The sequence below is a fragment of the Rhinatrema bivittatum genome, chromosome 2 (assembly GCF_901001135.1).
Source record: "Rhinatrema bivittatum chromosome 2, aRhiBiv1.1, whole genome shotgun sequence".
In the NCBI taxonomy this organism is placed as follows: Eukaryota; Metazoa; Chordata; class Amphibia; order Gymnophiona; family Rhinatrematidae; genus Rhinatrema; species Rhinatrema bivittatum.
The window spans coordinates 383,448,921-383,471,011 of record NC_042616.1 but is presented as its reverse complement, the minus strand read 5'-3'; positions in this window follow the sequence as shown (position 1 = coordinate 383,471,011).

The window sequence follows — 22,091 nt, the reverse complement described above, 5'->3', positions numbered from 1 at the left end:
AAATTTGGACTCTCAGGTAGCTCAGATAAAAGAAATTCTGTCAAATTTGATCCAGGGTGAATCTAGAACAGATAAGAGAATAGAGAATCTGGAGAATAGACTCAGATATAATAATCTAACGGTGGTAAATTTTCCCAAGTGCAAACTTATCTCCCCCAAAGAACAACTAAATAATTATTTTTGGGAGATGTTAACCTTTTCCCCAACAAAAATGCCTAATATAATTAAAGCATATTTTGCGTCCGATACTCTAAAGAAATCTGTAGGGGAAGATACTCCGTGTGGAGATATTCCTAAAAGTGATTTTCCATTAGTTTCCCCCCTAGAAGACCTATTGGGGTTTTTAGAAACCTCTCAAGAAAAACAGATAGAGAGGAGAGGTATACTATTAGTTACTTTTGCCTCTCCTGTTGAGAGAGATAATGTATTAAGACATTTCCTTAGGAATAGGAATAAACAGTACTTGGGAGAAAAGGTATGGATAAACCCAGACATAGTTAGAACAATGCAAATATGTCGTAAAACATTTTTGAATTTGTGTCCAAGAGTTTGTGCCCTGGGTGCGCAGATATTGATTAAATTCCCTTGTAAATGTATTATGACAATAGAGAAAGTACGATATGTATTTTTTGAACCAGATCAATTAGAACAATTTTTGGTTTCAAGAGAGATAACAACCTAATTCTGATGTGTGCTCAGTAGGAAATGAATTAACCCCTATCACTTTCTAACATATGATAAAATAGAAAATATGGTTAATTGTATGCTCCACTTACTTTATAATGGTCTCTCAGATTTTCATAGTAAAATAAGGATATAGCACAAATGATAAAGGTTATGTAATAAAATGTTAAAATTACTTATATGGATTTATAATATGTAATGCTATTCCTTATGGTAAGGTATGTAATCCTTATTTGTATTTATCTTGGAAAATTTAATAAAGTATAAATTAAAAAAAAAAAAAAAGAAAGGTGGAATGAAGTCCAAGCAATTTCAGTCATGGTTAAAAGGTGAGGTAAAAGAGGCTATTTTACTCAAAAGATCTTCCTTCAAAAGTTGGAAGAAGGATCCATCTGAAGAAAATCAGATAAAACAAACATTGGCAAGTTAAATGTAAGACATTGATAAGACTGGCTAAGAGAGAATTTGAAAAGAAGTTGACCGTGGAGGCAAAAACAGATAATAAAACTTTTTAAAGTATATCCAAAGCAGAAAGCCTGGAGGGAGTCATTTGGACCATTTGATGATCGAGGGGTTAAAGGAGCACTTAGGGAAGAAGAAGCAGAAGACTAAACAAATTCTTTGCTTCAGTGTTTACTGAAAATGATACCCATTCCATAGAGAGTTTTCAAGGGTGACAATTCAGATGAGCTGAACCAAATTTCAGTGAACCTGGAAGATATAGTATGCCAGATTGACAAATTGAAGAGTATTAAATCACCTAGACCGGTTTGCATACACCAAAGGGTTCTGAAAACTAAAAAATGATATTTCAGACCTATTATAATTACTTTGTAACCTATCATTAAAATCATACATGAAGACTGGAAGGTGGCCAGTGTAACCCTGACATTTAAAAAGGGCTCCAGGGGTGATCTGGGAAACCATAGATCACTGAGCCTGACTTTAGTGTTGGGAAAAATCATGGAAACTGTTATAAAGAATAAAATCACAAAACATTTAGATAGACATGGTTTAATGGAACACATCCAGCATGGATTTTCCCAAAGGAAGTCTTGCCTCACAAATATCCTACATTTTTTGAAGGGGTGAATAAACATGTGGACAAAGGTGAACCAGTAGATGTAGTGTATTTGGATTTTCAGAAGACATTCGACAAAGTCCCTCATGAGAGGCTTCTAAAAAGCAATGGGATAGGAAGTGATGTCCTTTTGTGGATTGCAAACTGGCTATAAAATAGAGAGTAGGATTAAATGGTCTGTTTTCATAGTGGAAAAAGGTAAACAGTGGAGTGGCTTAGGGATCTGTACTTGGACTGATTCTTGTTTAATATATTTATAAATAATCTGGAAAGGGGTACAACGAGTGAAGAAATCAAATTTGCGAAGGACACAAAATTATGCAGCATGGTTAAATCTCAAGTGGATTGTGATAAATTGCAGGAGGACCTTATGAGACTGGAAGATCAGGCTTCCAAATGGCAAATGAAATTTAATGTGGACAAGTGCAAGGTGATCCATATAGGGAAAAAATAACCCTTTCTGTACTTACACGATGTTAAGCTCCATTTTAGGATTTACCACCCAGGAAAGAGATTTAGGCATCATAGTGGATTATACTTTGAAATTGTTGGCTCAGTGTGCTGTGGTGGTCAAAAAAGCAAACAGAATGTTTGGAATTATTAGGAAGGGAATGGTGAATAAAATGATGGATATCATAATGCCTTTGTATCACTTCATGGTGAGACTGTTCTTGAATACTGTGTGCAATTCTGCTCGCCAATCTCAAAAAAGATATAGTTGTACTGAAGAAAGTACAGAGAAGGGCGACCAAAATGATAACGTGGATGGAATGGCTTGCCTATGAGGAATGTCTAAAAAGGTTAGGGCTGTTCAGCTTAGAGAAGAGAAGGCTGAGGAGGGATAAGATTGGAGTCTATAAAATCATGAAAGGACTTGAATGGATAAATATGAATCTGTTATTTACTCTTTCAGATAAAACAATTTCTTGGGGGCATTCCATGAAGTAAGCAAGTAGCTCATTTAAAACAAATTAGAGAAAATTATTTTTCACTCAATAAATAATTAAGCTCTGGAATTCACTGCCAAAGGGTGTGGCTACGGTAGTTAATGTAATTAGGTTTAAAAAAGATTTGGATAAGTTCCTAGAACAGAAGTCCATAAACTGCTATTAATCAATAAGGATCAATAGCTTGGGATCTATTCATTTAATGTTTGGGTACTTGCCAGGAACTTGTGATTTGGTTGGCCATAGTTGGACACAGGATACTGGGCTTGATGGACCCTTAGTCTGACCCAGTATGACATATGTTATGTTCTTATATATAGTTAGCTCCTCACGAACACACTGTTCTAAAAATTGATTGAGGTTTATCGCACTTCCAGTCTTATTTGTGTTTGTTTTATGTGGTGCTACTCCAGGCCCTTCTACATTGAACACCGAATAGAAATATTTGTTAAGCAATTTTGCTTTTTCCTCATCAGCCTCTACTTATTCCTCCCTTTCATTTTTGAGTCTCACAATGCCACTAACATACTTCTACCACTAACATATCTAAATAAAAAAAAAAGTCTTATCTTCCCTTTTACCATATTTGCTATTTTTTCTTCTATTGGAATTTTTGCATTCCTGAATACTTTCCCAGCTTTTCAATTTTGCCATATATTATTGCCTGTCTTCGTCTTTTTGCAATCTCATGTAGCTTATGAATGCTAACCTTTTCTGCTACTTTTTTAGAAAACCATAATGGTCTCTCTTTCCCTCTTCCCTCTGTTTTCATTCCTAATGTTCTTTGTAAACCGGTACGATGTGTATACGGCTATCGGTATATAAAAATGTTAAAATAAATAAATAAATAATGAAAAGATTAGTTGCTCTTATGATATCTCCACACTTTTTGTACGCTGATGATGTACAAATCCTTATTCCAGTAACGGAATCCATACCCAAAGCCATTGAAATCTGGGACACTACCCTCGCTTCTATCAATAATCTACTAACCTCCTTACAACTTGCCCTCAACTCCTCAAAAACAGAACTCATGATCATTTCTCCTCCCACCCCTCTACATGCTTCTCCCACCTCACCAATAACATCGACGCACATACAATTCTCCCACCAAGTCCGAGACCTAGGGGTCACTATTGACGACCAAATGACCCTCAAAAAATTTATCAGCACAATCCTTAAAGAGTGTTTTTTCAAATTACATACACTCAAAAAATTGAAACCCTTACTTCACACATCTGATTTCCGGACAGTTTTACAAGCCATGCTGTTTTCAAAAACAGATTATTGCAATTCACTCCTCCTAGGCCTACCTAAAAATGCCATCCGCCCCTTACAAATCCTGCAAAATACTGCAGCCCGCATCCTTACTAATACAAACGCAAAGGAACACATTACGCCAGTTTTGAAGGATTTACACTGGCTCCCCATCCAATCTCGCATACACTATAAGACACTTACACTTATCCATAAAGCCCTCCACAATCCTGAAATGAAATGGTTTAATAATACACTACAATTTCAAAACTCTATTAAACCCACCAGAAATCAATACCTTGCCAAATTACAGACCCCCTCGCCCAAACTATATAACTATGCTTCTACCAAAGTGCGAGCGCTCTCTTTTGCTGGCCCTTTGTTATGGAATACCATGCCCACCGAACTGCGCCTTGAGCCATCTCCCAAAACTTTCAAGCAAAAACTCAAGACATGGTTATTCACACATGCCTATACTTGAAATAATTATGTCCTCCCCTCCTTTACCTGCCCTGCCTTTCTACCCGACACCCCCTGTCTATATACCATCTCTAACTTCCCCTATTTCTGCTCCTACTCTAATGATCCTACCATATAATTGCTCCTAATCTAAGATTAGCACAATCGCTCCCCTCTTACCACTTCTAATTTAGAACTCTATCACCCTCTAACCCTCTCCCTTAGCTTTTACCTATTCTCCTTGAACCCTCTTTACTCTATAGTGTTGTTTTAATTCAGCTCAGTTAAGTTACAACTAAATGATAGTTCTGTTTTTTATTTTTAAAAGATTCTACTTATTTTATGTTCAAATATTTATATACTTGCCTTTTTTAATTGTACAACGCTTATATAACTCTGTTAAATGTAAAACGCTCCGGCGTAAGTTCCTGTTCACTGTACACCGACGTGATATCTTTGATGAGCGGCGGTATATAAAAATTTACAAATAAATAAATAAATAAATAAATAGTTTTACCCACTGCCCTTCTACTTCCCCTAGATTTTCCCATCCAGCTAATGAGTCCTTGAGGTACTCCCCCCATTTTGAGTAAATTAGTTTTCCTGATGTCTAGGACTCTTACTTTAGAATGAACCTTCATCTCTTGCATCCTAATAATGAACCACAGCATCTGGTGGTCACTGGTTCCCAGATGTTCACTCATTACAATATCAGAAATACTGCCCCCTATTGGTAAGCACCAGGTCCAGTATCTCCCCCTCCCATGTGGGTTCCATTACCAGTTAACAGAACAGTTCTCCTTGCAGTGAATCCAGGATCTCCCTGCTCCTAGAAGATACTGAAGTTGGGATCTCCCAATCAACATCTGGAATATTACAATCCCCTAACAGCACCACCTCCCCTTTCACAACAATCCTGTGAATATCTTCCATTAAATCTCTTTCCATCTCCTCTGTCTGTGATGGAGGTCTGTACAGTAAATTACAACAATATAAATAGATGTTCTATTCCCTCTTACCAGTTTCTCCTACAGTGCTTCCTCCTTACTTCATAAACCCAGTAATGCTGTTGTTTTAATACTGTTCTTTATATATAATGCCATGCCTCCTTCCTTTCCTTCCTACCTGGTCCTTCCTGAATAGATTGTAGCCAGGTATAACAATATCCTAGGGATGTGCAGAAGAAAACAATTTGTTTCAGTTCATTTATTCATTTCATTGGGACCCCAATTCGTTTCATTAGTTTCAAAGCAAAAAAAAAAAGTGTTTATTACTTTGATTCATTTTTCGTTTGTCATTAAAGTCAATGGTGTTGTGGAGCGCTAGGAGAGTGATCCCACTCCTGGGTGATGTGTGTCCTTGGGCCATGGCTCGACCCCAGAGGGCTCTGAAGAAGTGCCGCGGGAGGCGTGGCATGCCCGAGCATGGGCTGGATGGGAGCAGGGCTGGAGTGAAGACTGGCTGACAGGCCCTCCTCTGGACCTGCGCGCTTCGGAAGACCCAACAACGCAATGTTGGTCTTGTGAACAGTCCTCCGACCGTTCCCAGCTCTTTCGGACCTGCCGCAGGGTACGGCACGAAGCGGCAGGCCAGATGGAGGCCAGGACAGTGAAGACTGGAACATGGATTCAGACGAGACTCAGGAACGACGTAGACTCAGGCGTAGACGTGGACTCAGGAATGAGGTGCAGGATGCAAAGACGTGGACTCAGGAATGAGGTGCAGGATGCAAAGACGTGGACTCAGGAATGAGGTGCTGGATACACAGACGTGGAGACAGGAACGAGGTATGAAGCATACAGGAGACTCAAGGGCGAGGTACGAGACTGGCAACATGAAGCGCCCTACACAGCCCTCCCGTGGGGCTGGTCACAGACCACGACAGGGGTTGCCGCAGGATACCAGGCTTTCAGAAGATTCAGGAACAAGGTAAAGCATTGTCACGGACTTAGAAACGAGGTGCATGGCTTGCAACACGAAGCGCCCTACACAGCCCCGCCCCGTGGGGCTGGTCACGGACCACGACATGGCTTGCCGCGAGGCACCAGGACATTAACCAAAGCAGGAACAAGGTGCTAGCTTACAGGAGATTCAAGAACAAGGTACTTAGCTTTCAGGCGAATACAGGAACAAGGTTTGCATCATCAGGCTGGAAACATCAGGAGAGGAACATCAGGACTGAAACAGGAGACACGCCTCAGGGCTGGAACATGGACATCAGGGACATCAGGAACATCAGGACTGGATCAAGAGACAGACCTTGGGACTGGAACGACAGGCAGACATCAGGACTGGACGAGGAGCTCCAACAGAGAACATGGAACAGAGGACCTTGCAGAAGTGCTGGAACACGGACGACTTCCTGGAGCGAAGGATCTCAGGAGTGACCAACTCCTTGCGAAGGCAAAGACACAGTGAAAGCTGAGCCCTTTAGTAGGGCTGAAGTGGACAACGCCCAGGGAGGGGTCAGCAGGGGGCCACACCTGGCTGGCCCTTGAAGAGCAGTAGAGAGGCGCGCGCTCACGCCCTAGGAAGCTGGAGAGAAGAGCTGGAAGCTGGTGGCGTCCTCAGCCACGTGGAGGGCCCAAGGAGGCCGCGGAGCAGCCCTGGACTGGAGCTGGGTGAAGGCAGGTCACTGGAGCAGCTCCCAGCTGCACGGACAGAAGCAGAGAGATAAGGCTGGCTACAGAGGAAGCGGGGGAAGGGCTGACTGCAGGAACGGCTCCATGCCGTGAGGACAGCCCCAGGAGGAGAGGTAAGACTGCATGCAGAGTGGAGAGCTGTAGCAGGCTGCAGGCACAGTAGAGAGAAGTGCTGGCTGCAGGGAACTGTGAGAGACTGCAGGCACCGGCAGGGACGGCTTCCCTGCTGGGCAAGGACCCGGGCTGAAGCAGGCACTGGGAGAGATGGCCTGCTCACTAAAGGTCCCGGGATCGCAGCAGCACCTCGGGGAAAGGCAGAGACAGCAGCCGAGGAGCAGACCGCATGGCAAGAGCTGTGGGAACGGCCCCAGCTGATTCAGGGAGAAAGAAGCAGCATCAGCAGCCCGGCTGGCTGTGGCTGTGAGAGGTAAGAACCTGCATACGCTTCTTGTGGGCAGGAGCATAACAAATGGGGGAAATATTGCAGCCTATTTTGGGCTGCAGAATTGGGATTTTCTTATCAATTTGGATGAAACTTCTGGGGAGCAATCTCAGAAAGGGAAAAGAGCTCCAAGGTACTTAGACTGTGGCAAAGTGGCACCAAAATGGCATGAATAGCCTAAGGAACCGTAAAGGGGCAAAGGTGTACCAGGAGTGGCAAGAGTGCTTTAACAGAGGTGCAAAGCAGCAGCGAGAGTGTCAAAAACACCCCACAGCTTCAAAAGAGGGCACCAATAACAGTTGCATGAACCCTTGAAGGCAGCTTGAGAGGCAAAGTAGCACAACAAGTGGCATCAACATCCTACAGCACAATAAAGGGGGAACATAGCAAGCAGAAAGGGTGTCAGAAAAAAACCTAAGGCACCGATAAAGGGACAAAGCAGCAGAAAGACTAGCATCAATACACTGAGGAACCATGATAGTGGCAAGAACACCACAAGGAGTAGAGTGAGTCGTCTGGTGAATGGCAGCAAGGCAGAGTGGCAAAAAGTTGACAGGGGCAAGACAGGCTGGCACAGTGGAGGTAATCATGTCCCTGTGGTGTTGATAGAGGCAAGACAGGCAGGCACAATGGAGGTAGTCAGGAGCTTGTGGTGTTGATAGGGGCATGACAGGCAGGCACAGTGGAGGTAGTCAGGAGCTTGTGGTGTTGATAGTGGCATGACAGGCAGGCACAGTGGAGGTAGACAGGCCCCTCTGGTGTTGATAGGGGCAAGAAAGGCAGTCACAGTGGAAGTAGACAGGCCCCTCTGGTGTTGATAGGGGCAAGAAAGGCAGTCACAGTGGAAGTAGACAGGCCCCTCTGGTGTTCATAGGGGCAAGACAGGCAGGCACAGAGAGATGACCGCCAACGCACCTTTACCTGGAACCCCCCTCTTCCTCACAAGGGGGTGGGGTGGGGGAAGGGGCCCCCCACTCCCAGTGTGATTGTCAACCGGAGCATACTGTCCACCAACCTGTCTTGAAACATGGACCGAGGAGTCTAACACATGACTAGGTCCTGAAAGATGATGAATTATGCCTGGGTGGAGCCGCCATGGGCGCAGATCTTGGTGGTAGTAGCAAATATTCAAATGATAACTTTGAAAGCCGAAGTGGAGAAGGGTTCCATGCAAGCAAAGCTTGAACATGGATCAGTCAGTCCTAAGAGATAGGAGAGCACCGTTCTGATGGGACGGGTGATGGCCTCTGTTGCCCTCAGCCAATCGAAAGGGAGTCAGGTTCAGATCCCCGAACCCAGAGTGGAGGAGACGGGTAGCACGAGGCGTCCAGTGCGGTAATGCAACTGATCTCGGAGTAGCCGCCAGAGCCCCGGGAACAGCTCTCTTTTCTTTGTGAAGGGCAGGGCATCCTGGAATGGGTTCACCCTGAGAGAGGGGCCCGAGCCATATTAAAGTTCTGGCTGCATCCGGTGAGCTCTTGCTGGACTTTGAAAATCTGGGGGAGAGGGTGTAAATTGGTCATCCGACCTGGGTATAGGGGCGAAAGACTAATCAAACCATCTAGTAGCGGTTTCCCTCTGAAGTTTCCCTGAGGATAGCTGGTGCTTGGGCTATCCCCCAGTTTTATCCGGTAAAGCGAATGATTAGAGGTTTTGGGGCCGAAACAATTTCAACCTATTCTCAAACTTTAAATAGGTAAGACGCCCGGCTCGCAGGTGTGGAGCCGGGCATGGAATGTGAGTGCCTAGTGGGCAGAGACGTTTTGACTGACTCTGTCCTATACCCTCAAGTGCCACCTACAGTCTGTCAGTATTACTTGGTATCAAAGCAGAATATCTTAAAATTAATTAACCAGAACATTGTGAACCTCATACCAGCTATGACTGGTGATGAAAACCAGATCACTAACCCCAAGTAGGATCAGAACCCTTGAAAACTTCAAAAAACTTTGAAAAACCTGTCTGCAGAGAATACAAAGTATTGAACGAGCGGAACTGGCGCTGCGGGATGAACCAAACGCCGGGTTAAGGAGCCCGATGCCGATGCTCATCAGATCCCAGAAAAGGTGTTGGTTCATAATAGACCCAAAACTCCATCAAACTGTATGTATATGATGTAAAACTTCTTAATACTCAAAAAAACATCATATTCATAGACCTACATATAGCTACCACTGTGTAGTCTATATTAAATAGAGTAAGGAAACATCATACAAATGGCGGGCTTTTTGTGCAATAGCCCATAAATCGCCAAATTTTAGTTTTTACAGTCACTCTCGTGGTTGATACTGTAAATCACCAGCTTATAATCATCGGTTTCCCCACTCAGATGGCAAATTTGAAATACTTATTTGGAGAATTTTTTATACAAGCTATAATAGCTTTTAGGCAGTAATAAAGAACTTATCGTAGCAGGACTTGAACAGCAAGTGAAAACGCACAGCCCGACACGGCTTGTGTTTCTTTCGGCTTCGTCAGGGGCAATAAAGTGCTGTATCTAAAATAGAAAAATAAAGTCCTGTAGACACATACATTGATACAGAAAGTTACAGTTGTTCGCTTCAAGCCGCACCCGAGTAGCAGAGTGCTTAACTTGGCAGATACCAGAAATGTATGTATTATCCTGGCAGTGCAACAAGGTAACTTTCTGTATCAATGTATGTGTCTACGGGATTTTATTTTTCTATTTTAGATACATGCCCTGACGAAGCAAGGGCAAAAAGTAAAGGGCGATGGGCAAAAAGGTGTGCCAAAAAAGACACCGCAAAAAACAGATGCGATAGATGAGGGCGCACCACAAAAAGGCTCACCTTAATAGAAATGAGGATTGATAAGAGTGCACCAGCTACCCTTTACTGCTCGCTGCCGTTCCAGACACCCCCACTTGGTGACCCAGGCCCCCTCCACACCCCCACACCCCCCACTCAGCAATCCAGGACTTTGCACCCCTGCACCCCCCACTCAGCAATCCAGGATACCCCCCCCCACACACACACACACACACGGTGATCCAGGAGGGCCAAGAAGGGGGGCTACTGCGGAACTGTTAGAGGAGATCCACAGTGCTACAATAACAGTGGACCTAGCAGAGGACAGCAGCGAGAGGGTGTTCCATTTGTGCTACATTAATCACAGACCTAGTGGAGGACTGCTGTTAATGTAGCACCATGGACCTCCTTCTAACGGTAGGGGTGTGTGTCCTGGATCACTGAGTGGGATTGCGGGTGTCCTGGATTGCCAAGTGTGTGTGTGTGTGTGTGGGGGGGGGGGGGGTGTCCTGGATCAAGTGGGGGGTGAGGGAGAGTGTCCTGGATCACTGAGTGGGGGGTGCGGGGGGATGGGGCCTGGATAACCAAGCAGGGGATGCAGGGGGGTGTCGGGAATGTCAGATAGCAGTAAAGGGCCACAGGCATGCCCTTATCATTCCTTGCCTCTAGTAAGGGGAGCCTTTTCGTGGCACACCCTCATAAATCACACCCTTTTCTCATGGCACCTTTTTTGGCATGCCTTTTTGCCCGTCGCCATTTACTGCTCGCCCTTATTGAAGTAAACCATTGAAATCTACCATTCTTATTGCACTACCAATTTGGTTAGATTCCCTAATTTCTCTTAGCGTTTCATGGACCTTCTTAACATTTTGGCCAGGTGAATGGTAGTATGCTCCTATTGCTATACTCTTCTCCAACACACCTGGGATTTCTACCCATAAAGATTCTATTGTGCATTTAGTCTCTTGCAGGATCTTCATCCTGTTGAACTCTATGCCATCCCAGACATAAAGCACTACCTCCCTCCAACAAGCTGCTCCTCCCTATCATTGCAATATAATTTGTACTCTGGTAAAGCAATATCCCATTGGTTATCCTCCTTCCACCATGTATCTGAGATGCCAATTAAGTCTCTCTCATCATTCACTGATATAGACACTAACTCTCCCATCTTACTTCTTAGAGTTCTGGCATTGGCATACAGACATTTCAATTTTTTTTTTTTTGTATTAACCACCTGCTTTTCAGTTGACAGAGATAATTTGGAATCTTTTAGCTCAGGTGATTCCTTTTTATTGGATTTTCTCTGTGGGGATGCCCTAACTCTCCTGTTTTATTAGTATCCTCTGAACCATGTGCTGTTGAGTGACTAGCAGCTTTCCCTTTTGTTGTAGTTTAAGTTCTGCTCCATCTTCTTTTTAAAGGTTAGTGCCAGCAGCTTGCTTCTAATGTGGTTAAGATGGAGCCTGACCCTTCGGAAAGAGTTCCCTTTTCCCCAACATGTCACTCAGTTCCTTACAAAACTGATTCCCACTTCCTTGCACCATCATCTCATCCATGCAGTGAGACTCCATAGGTTCACCTGCCTCTGAGGACCTGTGTGTGGAACAGGGAGCATTTCAGAGAATGCAACCCTGAAGGCTCTGGATTTCTGATTTCTTCTACCTAAAAGCCTAAATTTGGTTATAGCTCAAAGTATGGATTCTGTTTCATGACCTGTCCTGGATCCAAACTGATGAGAATACATTATGTTACCCTCTTTCAAGAGAAGGAGTTGGACGTAAACAGTTTTTTTCCATTAATTTGGAGAGAAATGGAAGTCTGGAGATGATGATGGTGGTAGAATATTTTAGGATCAAAACCTGGTTTCTTCAAGATGGGTCTGATTTTGGCATTTTTTAGTTGGGGTAGAGGAAGCTTTGAGTTGGCATGGCATTTACTTTGATAATTAGCCACAGAGCTAAATCATGTCTCAAGTCACAGATGAATTTGGGTCATGTCAGATCTAATGGGCAGGTGGATCGGATGATATTCTAGAGGATTTTTAAATCTCTTCAGTAGAAACTATTCTGAATTAGGAGCTCTATCTATTGGCATGTGCCAGCAGCATGAACATTCTTTTAAACTCTAAGGCTGGCACTTAACTGCATAGTTGAAGTTTTCCAGGGAGAATGTAGAGATGCTTTTTTGTCCCTTAAAGAGATGTATGCAGCTCATGACATGCCAATTGGACACTCCTGGCATTCAGTGAGGGTAGGGGCTTTTGTGTTATAATATCTGTAACTTTTTAGCATCACCACAGACCCTGCCACTCTAACCCAACCCCTTGCCATCACTCAAAAACTCTGGAGATTGGGAGGCCATTACCAATGCCCCCACCCTAGTCCTCCCACTGGAATCTCCCTTACAGAAAATGATTCATGGTGGTCCAATGCATCCCCCATCACCACCCTTTGGACCCTTGCACAAAAAAAAATCCCTGGTGGTCTAGTGGACCCCTGACGTCCACACCTCAGATTCTCCCCTGTTAAGAAGGGTTGTTTTAGTGTGCCCATGGGCCTCAGCCCGACCCCAGACGGATCCAGGATCAAACCAAGGGTTGACTGCGTGTTCCAGGATGGCTGACGGTCTTATCCTCTGCCAGGCCGGCAAGCTCCCAAGGCCAACAACAGGATGATGTTGGAATGTGAATGGTCCTCCGACCATTCTGAGCCCTTTCGGACCTGCTGCATGGAACAGCATGGAGCAGCAGGCTTGGCCTGAGGTCGAGGGCAGACAGGTCTTGACACGAAGACATGACAGCAGGATCAATGCAACGGCATCGCGGATGAAGACATGACACCAGGATCGATGCAACGGCATCGCGGACGAAGACTTGACAACAAAGCTGATGCGAAGACATCACGGACCAGTGGTTGATGCGACAGCATCCCAGACCAGGGTCGATGCAACGACATCAGGAACAAGACATGATACCAAGAGTGATGCAATGGCATCCAGGACGAGATGAGGAACTGACGAAGTCCAGACGAGACGAGAAGCTGGGCAGAAGGACATTGGCACTGTCTCTCAGGGCGCCCTACTCAGTTCACCCGTGGAACTGAGTCGCGGACAACCCTGTCCCAATGTGCGTCCTACACAGCCCGAGGAGGCTGGTCACGGACCACGCTGAGAACGGGATGAGCGCAGGGAAGGATCCAGTTGAAGCGGAATTCCAACGATGGAGCCAATGTCATCCAAAGCTCCACCAAAGGCTGGCAGGACATGACGGCTCAGGAGCACAAGACACCAGTCCACCGTAGGCTAGTCCATGCTCGGGCAAGACATATCATCCGAGGGACCCCCGGCCTAACAAGTACCAGAAGGCTCAAGAGCGCTGAAGACGAAGACACAGGAGCAGGACATCAAGGAACCTGGAACATCAGGAAACGGAGGATCAAAGCGAGACACCAGGACACCTGGACTGGGACCTCAGGCAACGAAGACATAACTTGGCATGGCGTGACAACAAGAACTCCATGGAGAAGACGAAGAAGACCTGATGGAGCTCTGGCAGGCAGTAGCCTCCAGAATGAAGCAACTCCGATGCAAGGCAAAGACTGACTGACGGAGCAGCCCTTTTATAGGGCTGAAGCAGAAAGTCCACTACCTAGGTGGGGCCAGCACACTTCCTGTTCCTGGCCCTTTAAAACCAGCAGAGAGGCGCACCTAGAGGAAGCAGGAGAGCTGTGCAGGACTGCGGACAGCGGCCTGCACCGATGTCAGAGGAAGCAGGGCAGGGCCTGAGGAGCAGGCCCGATGACGGCAGCAGCTCCAGCCGCTGCAGGAAGCCCCGGGGGTGGCTCCAACTGCCACTCAAGCCCGGGGATGCGGCCTTCGCGCCGCGAAGATGAGCAAGACGTCGGTGGCATTCCCGGCCACGCTGAAGAGGGCAAAAGGCCTCCGGCTCCGGCTGCGATGGAGGGAGACCCAATGGGCGGCCTCCGGGCCGCAGGGGAGCGCAAAGTCCACAGCTCCGGCTGCATGGGAAGGTTGATGGTGGTGTCCTGCCGCGTCAGCAAAGCAAAAAACAGCATGGAGTGAGTGAACCTGCTCACGGGGGGGGGGGGGGGGCGCGGGCAGTTTCATAACATCCCCTTACCTACAGAAGTTTCCCTCATGGTCCAATGGAGACCCGGAACCCTCCCTAGGCTCTGGGCTGATGGCAGCCATTTTCCAAAGTGGACACTACCCAGCCTTTCCCTAATCATGTGATGGGGAAAAGGCCAGATGGCAGTCATTTCGGAAACTGGCCACCATCCAGGCCTGGAGCCTAGGGCATACTTCAGGCTCCCATTGGACCACCAGGGAGGCTTCTGTAGGTAAGGGGGGGTCCAGGGGTGTGGATAGGCTGTTTACTAGACCAATAAGGACCTTTTTATGTGTAAGGAGGGTCCAGAGTGGTTGGGGTCCACTGGATCACTACAGATCAGTTTTTCTGCGAGGGGGGCTGAGAATGAGACAAGGGTGGGAGGTGGGGGTCACAGCATCCCAATTTTATGAGTGATGGGAAGGGGTAGAGCTTGTGGTGATGGTAAGAAGTTACTTTTTAAAAAATGTACACAAAGCCGCCTCCGAGAGTGGTGAGGAGTGAGACCGAGGGTCTATGCAGACTCCAATGGTTTTTACTATTTTATTTGGGGGGGAGGCATTCTCAGGTCGAGTGGCCCCTTTAAGCGATGGCAGCCCCACATATAGAAACATAGAAACATAGAAATGACGGCAGAAGAAGACCAAACGGCCCATCCAGTCTGCCCAGCAAGCTTCACACACTTTTTTCTCTCATACTTATCTGTTTCTCTTAGCTCTTGGTTCTATTTCCCTTCCACCCCCACCATTAATGTAGAAAGCAGTGATGGAGCTGCATCCAAGTGAAATATCTAGCTTGATAAGTTAGGGGTAGTAGGGGTAGTAACCGCCGCAATAAACAAGCTACACCCATGCTTATTTGTTTTACTCAGACTATGTTATACAGCCCTTATTGGTTGTTTTTCTTCTCCCCTGCCGTTGAAGCAGGGAGCTATGCTGGATATGCTTGAAGTATCAGTTTATTCTTCTCCCATGCTGTTGAAGCAGAGAGCCATGCTGGATATGCATCGAAAGTGAAGTATCAGGCACATTTGGTTTGGGGTAGTAACCGCCGTAACAAGCCAGCTACTCCCCGCTTTGTGAGTGCGAACCCTTTTTTCTTCTCCCCTGCCGTTGAAGCAGAGAGCTCTGCTGGATGTGTGTAGTATCAGTTTTTTCTTCTCCCCTGCCGTTGAAGCAGAAAACTATGCTGTATATGCATAGAAATTGAAGTAACAGGCTTATTTGATTTGGGGTAGTAACCGCCGTAACAAGCCAGCTACTCCCCCCTTTGTGAGTGCAGATCCTTTATTCCACATTTCCTCTTGCTGTTGAAGCTAGAACGATGTTGGAGTCACAGTAAGCATGTGCACGTTTATTGAATAAGGGTATTGTCTCCAGGCAGTAGCCATCATTCTGGCGAGTCACCCACTCTTCATTGGCGGCCTCTTGACTTTATGGATCCACAGTGTTTATCCCACGCCCCTTTGAAGTCCTTCACAGTTCTGGTCTTCACCACATCCTCCGGAAGGGCATTCCAGGCATCCACCACCCTCTCCGTGAAGAAATACTTCCTAACATTGGTTCTGAATCTTCCTCCCTGGAGCTTCAAATCGTGACCCCTGGATCTGCTGATTTTTTTCCTACGGAAAAGGTTTGTCGTTGTCTTTGGATCATTAAAACCTTTCAAGTATCTGAAAGTCTGTATCATATCGCCTCTGCTCCTCCTTTCCTCCAGGGTGTACATATTTAGATTCTTCAATCTCTCCTCGTACGTCATCCGATGAAGATTCTCCACCTTCCTGGTCGCCCTTCTCTGTACCGCTTCCATCTTGTCTTTGTCTTTTTGTAGATACGGTCTCCAGAACTGAACACAGTACTCCAGGTGAGGCCTCACCAAGGACCTGTACAAGGGAATAATCACTTCCCTTTTCTTACTCGATATTCCTCTCTCTATGCAGCCCAGCATTCTTCTGGCTTTTGCTATAGCCTTGTCGCATTGTTTCGCAGACTTCATATCATTAGACACTATCACTCCAAGGTCCCTCTCCTGCTCCGTGCACATCAGCCTTTTCCCCCCCCCCCCATCGAATACAGTTCATTCGGGTTTCCACTCCCCATATGCATGACTTTGCACTTCTTGGCATTGAATCTCAGCTGCCATATCTTCGACCACTCTTCCAGTTTCCTTAGATCCCGTCTCATTCTCTCCACTCCTTCCGGCGTGTCCACTCTGTTGCAGATCTTAGTGTCATCCGCGAAAAGACAAACCTTGCCTTCTATCCCGTCCGCAATGTCGCTCACAAAGATATTGAACAGGACCGGTCCCAACACCGATCCTTGCGGTACACCACTTAAAACCGCTCTCTCTTCAGAGAAGGTTCCATTTACCATCACACATTGTCTTCTGTCCGTCAACCAATTTGCAATCCAGGTCACCACCTCGGCACTCACTCCCAAGCTTCTCGTTTTATTCACCAGTCTCCTGTGCGGAACCGTATCAAAAGCTTTGCTGAAATCCAAGTATAAGATATCGAGCGCTCTTCCTCGATCCAATTCCTTGGTTACCCAGTCAAAAAAGTCAATCAGATTTGTCTGACAGGATCTTCCCCTGGTGAATCCATGTTGCCTCTGGTCCATCAATTCTCCGGACTGTAGATAGTTCACTATTCTCTCTTTCAGCAGTGACTCCATTACTTTTCCCACCACCGAAGTGAGGCTGACCGGTCTGTAGTTGCCAGCCTCCTCCCTGTTCCCACTCTTGTGAAGCATAGAATGTTGTTTAGGGGACTGTTGCACCCGCAGTATTTTTTCTCATAGTATTACACCAGGGGCCATAGTATTTCCACATGGAGAAAAATACCACGAGTCACAAACCTGCAGGATCATATACTGCAGCTTTTTTGATTCTGCATTCTTTCATGGAGAAATACTGTGGCTTAGTCAATGAGCCCTTCAGTCAGCTGAATAATTTTAGACCTACTTTGGAGCAGATATAAAATTATCCAGCCTTGTGTGACCAGATAACACCACTTAACACAATCTCAAAAGATATGTGGTTAAGTGGCACTCTAAAAGAAGAAAAAAAAAGTTCTTTGAGGGTCTGAGGCCAGATTTCAACTCCCTCCCCAATATGTCTTAACTGACCCTGCTGAACAACCCCCATCCCCACCAAACCCCTACCCAGGACAAATAAATTTCTCAGTTTGCAGATCCCTCCCTCCACACACACACACTCTCCCCCTTTTTTTATGTCTCCCTCCCACCCCTTTCCACCAGCAACCTGAAGAACAGATGTCACCACCCACCAGACCCAGAAAACTCCTACAAGAATAAGGTATTAGGGGTGTGCATTCGTATTGAACATAAATGTAAAACGCTACTTTTTTTTTGTTTAACTTAAAAAAGTGATGAGACATAAACGATCGGATTTCCAACTTATTCAACATAGCTATGTTGAATAAGTTGGAAATCGCGATTGTTGATCCAAAATAAAAATTTAAACCCCTCACCTTCCTTAATCCCCCCCCCCCAAAGACTTACCACAACTCCCTGGTGATCCAGCGAGGAGTGAGGACGCCATTTCTGAAATCCTTTGCGAGGAGCACATGACGTCGGCGCCACGTCGGAGTGACGCTGCGTCACGTGATTCCCCGCGGGTTCGCGCCGGCACGCTCGTTCGGCCCAAAAGGAACTTTTGGCCAGCTTGGGGGGGCCTCCTGACCCACGTGACGCCACGTCACTCCGACGTGGCGCCAACGTCACGTGATTCCCCGCGGGGTCGCTTCCGGGATCCTCATTCGGCCCAAAAGGAACTTTTGGCCAGCTTGGGGGTGTCAGGAGGCCCCCCCAAGCTGGCCAAAAGTTTCTTTTGGGACGAACGAGGGTGCCGGAGGGAACTCGCGGGGAATCACGTGACGCCACGTCACTCCGACGTGGCGCCGACATCACGTGATTCCCCGCGGGGTCGCTTCCGGGATCCTCGTTCGGCCCAAAAGGAACTTTTGGCCAGCTTGGGGGGGGCCCCAAGCTGGCCAAAAGTTCCTTTTGGGCCGAACGAGGGGGGCCCCCCCCAAGCTGGCCAAAAGTTCCTTTTTGGCCGAACGAGGATCCCAGAAGCGACCCCGCGGGGAATCACGTGACGCCGACGTCACGTGCTCCTTGCAAAGTTGGTCAGAAATGGCGTCCTGACCCCGCTGGACCACCAGGGAGTTGTGGTAAGTCTGGGGGGGGGGGGATTAAGGAGGGTGAGGGGTTTAAATTTTTATTTGCACATATGGACATTTACTCAACTCATTGAATTCTGTTTATGTCCATATTGACCGCAAATGGGACCCCCTTTGGACATATGGACATATGAACTTAAACTTTTGCTCTGCACATCCCTATAAGGTATCTCTGACCCACACCAGGCGCTTCTAGCACTGTTCTGATAAGAGAAGCGCTGGCAATGTAAGCTGCAGGTAGTGTACACTTCCACGCTTCCCTTATCAGAGCAACACAGGAAGTGCTTGGAGCGGGTAAGCGATGCCTCACTCACAGCAGGGATTTTCTGGGTCCATGGGAGTGAGGGATATGTGTTCTTCAGGCTGCTGGTGAGTAGCAGATAGGAAGGACATTGTTTAAAACTACAATCTTAGAAGAACAGTCCAGATGTATTCCACACAAAAAAAAGGTGGCAGGAAATGGCATGGTTACCGGCATGGTTAAAAGGTGAGGTGAAGGAGGCTATTTTAGCCAAAAAAAAATCCTTCAAAAACTGGAAAAAAGAATCCATTTGAAGAAAATAAGAAAAAGCATAAGCATTGTCAAGTTAAGTATAAAACATTGATAAGGCAGGCGAAGAGAGAATTTGAAATGAAGTTGGACGTAGAGGCAAAAACTCATAATAAAAACTTTTTAAAATATATCCAAAGTAAGAAACCTGTGAGGAAGTCAGCTGGATGGTTAGATGACCAAGAGGTTACAGGGGCTCCTAGTGAAGATAAGGCCTTTGCAGAAAGACTAAATGAATTATTTGCTTCTATGTTTACTAATGAGGATGTTGGGGAGATACCAGTTCCAGAGATGATTTTCAGGGGTGATGATTCAGATGAACTGAACCAAATCACTGTGAACCTAGAAGATGTAGTAGGCCAGATTGACAAACTAAAGAGTAGCAAATCACATGGACTGTATGGTATGCATCACAGGGTTCTGAAGGAAATCAAAAATGGAATTTCAGATCTTTTAATTAAAATTTGTAACCTATCATTAAAATCATTCATTGTACCTGAAGACTGGAGGGTGGCCAATGTAAACCCAATATTTAAAAAGGGCTCCAGGAGCAATCCAGGAAACTATACCCCAATGAGCCTGACTTCAGTGCAGGGAAAAATAGTGGAAAATATTCTAAAGATCAAAATCAGAGATCATATATAAAGACATGGTTTAAAGGAACATAGTCAGCATGGATACTGTTACTACTCCCATTTGTTACTATTGGAAGCCAATAGTAACATTTGTTACTATTGGAAGCCAATAGTAACAGGTGGGAGAGAGAAAAAGGGGAAAAAAATGGATAAGTGCGTAGCTTGCTGGGCAGACTAGATGGGCCGTTTGGTCTTCTTCTGCCGTCATTTCTATGTTTCTATGATTTACCCAAAGCAAGTCTTGCCTCACAAATCTGCTTCATTTTTTTGAAGGGGTTAATAAACATGTGGATAAAGGTGAACTGGCAGATGTAATGTATTTGGATTTTCAGAAGGCGTTTGACAAAATCCCTCATGAGAGGCTTCTAAGAAAACTAAAAAGTTATGGGATAGGAGGCGATGTCCTTTCATGGATTACAAACTGGTAAAAAGACAGAAAACAGAGAATAGGATTAAATGGTCAATTTTATCAGTGGAAAAGAGTAAACAGTGGAGTGCCTCAGGGATCTGAACTTGGACCGCTGAACTTCTAGTTTTCTTACCAAAATGAATGTACTAACTAGCTGAGGAGATTCAGAGATATTTAGTGAAGAGAGGTTCAGATATTATTACCCCATGAGGAAGCTACAGTACAGATGGTATGCATATAAACCCTTGGCACCATCTTAGGGTGTAGATTCTTAGTTGGAGTTTTTGTTATGCTCTCTGAAGGCAGGATGTTTTTGCCTCCTGTTAATTAATTTTGCTACTTTAGTTCAGAGAATTTTCCTGAGTTACCCTATTGTTCTCAGTCTTTTGTCTGTCCTATTTTTGGCTTATTTACTCTTTCAATCCATTTTTAGAAACCTTCCCTGTGAGAGCCTTGGTACCTCTTCACAGAGAATTTGGGGAGTCCCTGTGTAAGGTTACATCAAGGGGTAAGGAAGATTCTTTTGCTCTATATTTTACCTCTAGTGGATAGATCAGTCAGTGACCCAATGCAGAGGAGTTGTATGTTTGAGTTGTTTTTTCTTCAGTGCCTATCCTCACATTTTGGAAGACAAGGAGGTTTTTTGACCCTTCATGTCTTTTCTTTATTGTTTCTCCCTTGTGAATACAATTCTATTTTTGTTCCTTTGCATTTAAATGCCCTAGGTACCAGGGAATCAGTTTCTAGTAGAGATGTGAATCGGAATCGGAATCTGATCGGTTCCGGTTCCGATCCAAATCTTAAAATTTTTATCGCCCAGCCCGATTTGAGTTTTGATTATCGGCTGCGCCCGATCCGATAATCAAAAAACCCTCCCCCACCCTCCTGAACCCCCAAAAAAGGTTTTAAAATTACCTGGTGGTCCAGCGGGAGCGCGGGGAGCGATCTCCCGCTCTCAGGCCATCGGCTGCATTAATAAAAATGGCACCGATGGCCCTTTGCCCTTACCATGTGACAGGGTAAAGGTAGCACCGGCGCCATTTTGAATACTGGCAATACGGCCTGAGTGCAGGAGATCACTCCCGGACACTCGCTGGACCCTCAGGGACTTTTGGCCAGCTTGGGGGGGCCTCCTGACCCCCACAAGACTTGCCAAAAGTCCAGCAGGGTTCCGTGAGCGACCTCCTGCACTCGGGCTGTATTGCCAGTATTCAAAATGGCGCCGGTGCTACCTTTGCCCTATGTCATAGGGGCCGATGGTGGCTCCCGGACCCCCGCTGGACTTTTGGCAAGTCTTGTGGGGGTCAGGAGGCCTTCTCAAGCTGGCCAAAAGTCCCTGGGGGTCCAGCGCCGGCCATCCAGTGGTCCTACCATGTGACAGGGGCCGGCCAATGGCACAGATACCCTGTCACATGGTAAGGGCAAAGGGCCATCGGCGCCATTTTTATTAGTGGCAACCGATGGCCCGAGAGTGGGAGATTGCTCCCCGTGCCCCCGCTGGACAACCAGGTAATTTTAAAAGGTTTTTGGGGAGGTCGGGAGGGTGGGGGAGGCTAAGGGGGTCATTTTAAAGGGTCGGGTGGGTTTTTTTTTTTTATCGGGCCATCGGCACCATTTATATTAGTGGCAGCCAAAATGGCGCCGATGGCCCGAGAGCGGGAGATCGCGCCGGGACCCCCCACTGGACCACCAGGTAATTTAAAACATTTTGGGGGGGTTCAGGAGGGTGGGGGATTTGTTTTAAAGGGTCGGGTGGGTTTAGGGGTTGTTTTGGTGTGCCGGTTTTCCCGCCCTCCCCCGATTTACGAATTTTCACTATAAATCGGGGGAATTTCTATTGTATCGCGACTAGCGATTTTTGACGATTTAAAAAATATCTGACGA